We start from the raw sequence: 7,024 nt of genomic DNA, 5'->3' as shown, positions 1-7,024 counted from the left end.
TAATGGTATTGACAGTTACTAATATAAGCATCATATTAAGAAGATAGATATGAGTCATCTATGAAACTAAAAGTGACAATGATACTGACTTATTTGGGAAGTGTTGTGGAAGCTTACAGGATAGAATTTTTTAAAATATCCTCATCTGCCACACTGAGGGATAATTGGAAATGCTGAAATGGGTCATTCAAGTAAATGTGAATGATAAATGTTCATAACACTATGTAATTACAATGTCCCTAAATATAATACAACCTCCAAAGGCCAAAGTTGACAATAAAAGTATTTGTTGTGCAGTGTAGGACTGTGGACTAAACTGTTGCTTTTTAAAGAAAATTATAAAGACTTTATAAAATTGCCAAATGTATTCATTTATATTATATATTTAGTAAGACATATCTATTGCAAGATAAATGAGTTATAAACAAACAAATACCCTCAAAAGCATGCTGTCACTAAAAGTACTTAATCCAGATATTTTGATTCTGTGACATATGATAAGTTGTGCTTGCTAGCTCACAACGTGTAACACAACCCACTTTGATTTAAATCAATAACTGAATGGCCACACTGAATGTTGAACTAAGAACAAATGCATCATAATTCATCACTGTGCAGTATTTCCATAATTTTGGGTACAATAAATGTGAGTAATTTGGTGAACATAGTCAATACTAGTATATAGTAAAATACTTCAGTAATATTTCATGTTGAGTATTTATTAACTTTGTTTTAACAAAGGTCTTGAAAGGTCTTGTAGGCTTGTTAGGTTTAATCTTCAAATGGCTATGTTTAAAACATAAAACTTCAAGAAGTCAGCAACCAACACTCTCAAATCAGATGAATCAGAGCTTCAATCCATGACTGACAACTGACACATACATGTGGAGGGGTCAATACCAGAAGGAAGAATGCCTGAACTGTGAGGAACAGAAAAAGCCTCCAGTGAATGTATAAACAGGAGAGGAAGTCCTGAGTGGATATGCATTGGCTGACGTGGACACAGCCATGTCAAGGACCAAAACCTCAGACTTATGGGAAATTGGCAAAGCCTTTCCCCCGGGGCAAACTCAGAATGGCAACCCTTTTCTCTGGTCTAAGTATGAGTGTTCATAGATGTTTGACTAGTGTATGCAAAAACAGCAACTGCAGCTTCCTCATCAGGGATGTTTACAGCTTGAAATTATTCACCTGCAGACACTGTCTACCAAGACTAACTAACAAGCACACTGAGGTTCCAGGGTGTGGCCCACCAGAGCATACACAACCCATCTGTCCCCAGCTTTTTCTGTATGTGTCTGTCACTACCCCAGCCAGTTTCCAAAGACAAAGCCATGCTGGAAAGAGTAATGGATGGCTAGTGGATCAAAATGGAACCAACAGGAATAATTACAACTCTTAGGTCTAAGCATCTTCCTCTGAGATTAATAGAAATTTAGGTTTGGGAGGAGGTTTGTTGTTGTGTAGTTGATTTTTTTTATTTATATGATGTTGCTATTGGTTTTAAATATGTTGTTTTGAAGTATGGGATGACTTCAAACTCACTATGTAATCCAGGCTTGCTTTGAATTCTTAGTGATCTCCCTGCCTCAGGCTCCAGAGTGCTGGGGTTACACATGTGTATCACCATGCTGAAATTTGAAGACAGTATGCCCACATTGACAATCATTCTGTGTGATAGCTATAGTCAAAAGCCAATGTGTGCTCCTTTGCAAAAGTCACCAGTGTTTGTTGCTGCTTTCACAATTGTTGTTTTCAAGATGGTTTTGGCCATGCACAAAAACATTCATTGGAATGTTTTATAAAGTAGCATCATTTTTAAATCTGAAGAAATTGCCAATAATTTTTAGTGCCCATAAATTCAGTCCTAAGGTTGTATTTACATAATTTTCTGCTGAGATTCTTCTGGAAGAACTAAGTTCTTCAATCAAATTGTAAATTTTTGAGGGCAGATAATGTGCCCAGCTTTCCCTCTTTTTTTTCTTTTTGGTGTGTATTACTGTGCATTGTGTGTGTTGTAGATGTATAGTACATGCATAAGAGTGCATGCATGCCCAACCCTGTAGAGCAAAGAACATAGACTTTCTTCCTTAGCTGCTCCTCAGGCTTATAGCCTTGAGACTGGGTCTCAAGGAACTTGCTGTTTAGTTTAGACTGGCTGACCAGTGAGCTCTTGGGATCTGCCTGTCTCTGCAGCTCAATGAGAGGGTTTCATGCACAAGCAGCCTTGACTGGCATTTTAGGGGGATGTTGGAGACTTAAACTGAGGTCTTTTAGTTTTCAAAGCAAGGCTCTTACTGGGCTATCTCTACAGCCCCCATTTTATTGTTTTCTAATCTTCATAACTTTAATACCATGTTTGAATCTGGGTTGAATTTACTACTCAGTTTGCCAACTGTCCATGTTTTTCCCTCTAATGAACTCTGTTCCCCTTGAATGTGAAGTTTCATCCTGTCCATGTTTTATGCCAGTGTCTGCTTCCTATTAACCCTTCACTAAACATTAGTCCACTTAGAGTGAAGCACTATCTGATGCACACTTATTGAATTAAATTAATCAGATTGAATCCGAATTTAATTTGATGTCATGTTAGGCAAACTCCTAAAAGAGCTATCAAATGGGCAAGGCTTTGGATCATTAGGCAATGTAATGTCCACAAGCTGGGTTCAAATGTTGGCTGCCTCTCTCTTAGGAGTTCCGGAACTTCACAAAGAACATAATTTCCATGAGTCTTGGATTCCCATCATAAGAAGCAGATGATGTACAGTAGTTGGTAGTAATAAATCCATATAAAGTACTGAGCATAATACCTGCTCTGTAAGTACTTACCATATATATTATTGCCCTTTATGTTATAGGGAAATCTGAGTAGTGGCCATTGGTAGACTCAACCAGAAATGACATTTAAGTCTTTAAAACAGTGAAGCATATTTCTGTCAATCACATGCTTTTCACAGAACCAGACTGTAGTGAGATATTTACTTGGTCTCCTTCTGTGGCACTGACCACACCCATTGGGGGGCGGAAGTGACCTGTGGAAGGAGGTCTGAGGAAGAGCCAGGGAAAGCTCTCTTGCTGGCAGGACTCGGACAGGAGAGCATCTGGTGGAACTTGCTGGTGTTAATCTGTCTAGGTTGTAAGTTATTTCTCCCTGAATAAACATCTGTTTGGCCTATTTGTTTATCCTGATCCTTATTTAACCGCAATACAGACTTTATAGTAGCTTCAGATTGCCATAGCATCCCCTCTGCAGGTAAGCTGTGGTTACTGAATGCTGATCTCTGTCTTGCCCTGACCTGCTTTAACGATTTGGTATATCAGAAAAGCAATACACTATTCTTCCCATTCTCTCATTGGATCTTCCTGCCAACCATAGAGTTGACAAATTTAATTTGTTCCTTAAAGGGAAAAAAAAAATGATTCATAGGCTGAAAATCTCAAATGTAAGAAGTAGTACATTAGCTCTTCAGCCATTTGCCAGGCAAAACCTTTTCAGTTGCCAAGAGTGTTCTCTTACATGTCCAATGAGCTCTTATCTCACTTCTTATCAGGGTTTCTCTCTTGCAATGTGCTGCCTGGGGGGGGGGAGGGGAAACATCTGCATGTCTTGACCCTTGCTTGCTAAGGTAAATTTGTGCACTAGGACTGTTTTTAAATGCCTTTCATTGGGGTGCATACCCCCATTTTCCTAGAGACTCAGTGATCTTGTAGCTGTTTCCTATAAAATATGAAGGAAGACATTGGTCCTTCTGTAGCTGCCATGAATGGCTTGCCTTCCCACCCTACCCCCATTCGTTGTACCACTCTCAGAATTGTTATGAACTGAAATATCAGGAGAAAGCCTGGGCCATGTGACACCAAGTAGACTCACTGGCCAACAGTTCCAACTGAAGTCAAACTTGAGTCATCACAGCCCAGGGGTCCCAGATGTGAGTGAACGATACTCTATGCAATACAAGTGCAACTCGAGGGCTCAATACCATCCAAAAGGGGTTGCTTCAAACTTAAAAGCTGGCACATGGAACAGATGCCTGGGTTGATTTTTTTTAAAATCTGTATGATTCTAATCAAAGGATAAATATTACAGTCAACCAAGAAATACCCCAAAACAGATTTCTCATGAAAACTTGGCAGAGTGAGGGTGCCCTATACAACAAAATGACTTAGATCGGACCTTTGTTTTAAGAGAATGTCATTTTATTATAGACTTACAGAAACTTTCTCAAAGCCCCATTAAATAGACAACATTACATGCAGAGAGCAGAATGGAAACATCTTTGAACACAACGACATCTTTGAATATACTGATATGGAGGGAAAACAAATACAACTTAATAACTTTGTCCAGCTGTTGTCAGCTCAGGCTTTCCTAAAAGCATCTTGGCCTCTAGTCATAAACACCAAGATGTCACCTGGAAAGGAGTAAGAAAGTCTTGATTTCCAAGAAGGTAAGTCCTGATTCTGCACCCAGGGCTCAAGAGCAGAAGAGCAGAACAGTGCAAGCATACAGAATATTGCACATAATTCACAGAGACAGGGAAATCAGAAGCATCTGAGGCCAGGCAAGAATTTCTAGGCATTAGTCACCTGTTCTGGGTCCCATGGATTCCTCCCCAAAGCCCTGGGTGTCCTATCATTTTACTTTAAAGTAAAAAGCCTGGGATTTCATGAAGATGTCCCCAGTAGTCCTTACAGCCAAAGCATAAGAACAGGAGATGGAATTTGGCTGTCTTTTTAGTACTAGCAAATGTTGTCCCTTTCTTCCTAATTCTCTACTTTGGTTTTTGTCTGTTCTCTCAAGCTATGCTCAGCACCCCCAAAATATAGACTCCAGCAATTTCCGTGATTAACTGTGTGTGAGATACAGCTGTGTACAGGAATAAATGTTTTCAAATCTAAGAAGAGAAAAATCACTCCTACTGGGCAAGGAAGAAAATGATCATGATTTTGGAAGAATAATTTTTTTTAATTTTTGGGGAGAGGGTATAATGAAATCAAGTGTTAATTGAGTGCCTGTTATATGATAAATACTATTCATGGTGCTTAGGACACATCAGAGAATAAAAAATGGAGCCCTGCCCTGTGGAATACACAGTCTATGGTGTATTCCCACTTCACATGTGGACTGCTTGTGACCTTGGGCAAGTCAATGCACTTCTCTGTCCAATGGAGGCTGGGCTCAATGGACATTGAGCCTGGTATATTGTAGACGATGAACAGGACACCAGCCCTAACTCACAATCCAGACAGCAGAGAGGGCTCAAGCCTGGTTTTTATTTTTTAATTATTTTCATTTACATTGAAAACTATCTTATTTTTACATACCAACCCCATTTCCCTCTCCTTATCATTACCCCTGTCATCTCTCCATCCCACCCTCCCCCCATCCACTCCTCAAGGAGAGTGAGGCCTCCCATGGGGGATCATCAAATTCTGTCACATCATTGGGGCAGGAACTAGGCCCTTCCCCTTGTATCTAGATTGAGAGAGTATCCCTCCATAGGGAATGAGCTCCCAAAGTCAAGGATGGTTTTTAATAATCAAGTACAGTGGAGAGAAGGGGGGGGGGCTGAACTACACTGGCAGGTTGACTCCATGACCTTCTGCTGCTATTGCTTGGTGGTGGCCTTGCTGACCAGATCTTTACCCTTTTTTGTACCTGCCAGTGTGGTCTCCTTTGCTTTTTCTTTGGTCTCTATGGCTGTTTCAACATATGTTTTGGAAGGAGCTTCATCTTGTACTTTGGCCAAGATGTACTTGAAGCCCTTCATTGTCTTGGTCAAATTGCTTCTGAAACAGAGAAGACCAAATTCCTGGGCACCTCTGGAGATACTAAGTAAGCTAGAGGAGACCCAGGATTGCTGACAGATTTCAGCAGCAGATATTGTAAGAGTTCACATAGTAAATACTTTGTTCTTCTTCAACCATCAGAGGGGTGTGGTTGCTCTTCCAGATGGAGATGGTCATGGTTTGAGACTGTGGGTCTTCAATAGAGTCTTCCAAGATGTGGTGCAAATGAGCAATATCAACAGAAAACAAGTCTCTGTGCCCAACATGGCATCCCTGGCAGTCTTGTTGATCTTGATCAGGAGTCTCTGAGACGAGGTTTCTGGTCAGTTGTCTTCACTTAAGACATGTTTGCTATAACAATTCAGGTGCCATTGCCAGAAGGCATCAAATAGGTGGTTCCAGGAATTTCAGAGTACTCTATGGCCAAGGAAATACTTCATCATAATTCAGGCCATGTGGGTCAACATTCACACAGCATCTGAGTGCAGAGCCTGGAGGATATGGGACTCACCAGGCTCACAGTTTAGTCACCAGCATGCCCTGCCCAGAAGACTACTATCACCATAAGGAGCTATTAATCTTTTTCCCAGAAATTATTTAATACTATTTTTCAACTAAACTATGAGATATGGAAAAATAAGAAAAATCATAGACTAAAAAGATAAGGCAGAAGCATACCATTGTAATTAATATAATCAGAATTGTATGATCCCTACAATTTCCCTGTCATTTGTTAGTGGTGCTGCTATCTCCTGTCTGACATAATATACCCTCACAGTACAAATGATGAGACAAAATATTAAGACTTAGCTACATGACTTACTTCATATTCATAATACTCCAACTAATGCCATCAATTAAAAAGGTCTTATCATTCATGGCTATGAAATAAGTGACTAACACAAATGTAAATGCAAAAATAATGAACATATGTAATGAAAAGGAAAGTTCACTGGGAAAGGCCTTCATAATGACCTGTAAGTTGTTCAGAGCTGTTATCTGATGTTTATTTTTAACATGATGATGAAACAGTTGTAATTCTGCAATAAAAGAGTGTCCACTCATTGGAGGCCTACAGTAATTCTGAGAGTTTCATACATTCCATGGTGTTGCTAGTGAGGAAGTAAGTAGGCTCAATGGTATCTTACTAGTGAAGAATCAGAGTACAACAGAGGGCAGATCATGACATGATCAGAGTATGTAAGACAGGGTGACAACTGACAATTGGTCATTT

The 7,024-nt window shown here is 39.8% G+C and overlaps 1 pseudogene; it reads right to left on the bottom strand.

Annotated features, from left to right (window-relative positions):
* Nucleotides 1-5,540: 5,540 nt before the first annotated feature.
* LOC127232427 (PRELI domain-containing protein 1, mitochondrial-like) lies at nucleotides 5,541-6,233 on the bottom strand (annotated as a pseudogene).
* Nucleotides 6,234-7,024: the final 791 nt, after the last annotated feature.

This window comes from Phodopus roborovskii, unplaced genomic scaffold (genome assembly GCF_943737965.1).
Source record: "Phodopus roborovskii unplaced genomic scaffold, PHOROB, whole genome shotgun sequence".
NCBI lineage: Eukaryota > Metazoa > Chordata > Mammalia > Rodentia > Cricetidae > Phodopus > Phodopus roborovskii.
The sequence above is the reverse complement of the archived record's forward strand: the minus strand, read 5'-3'. Positions and strand labels throughout refer to the sequence as shown.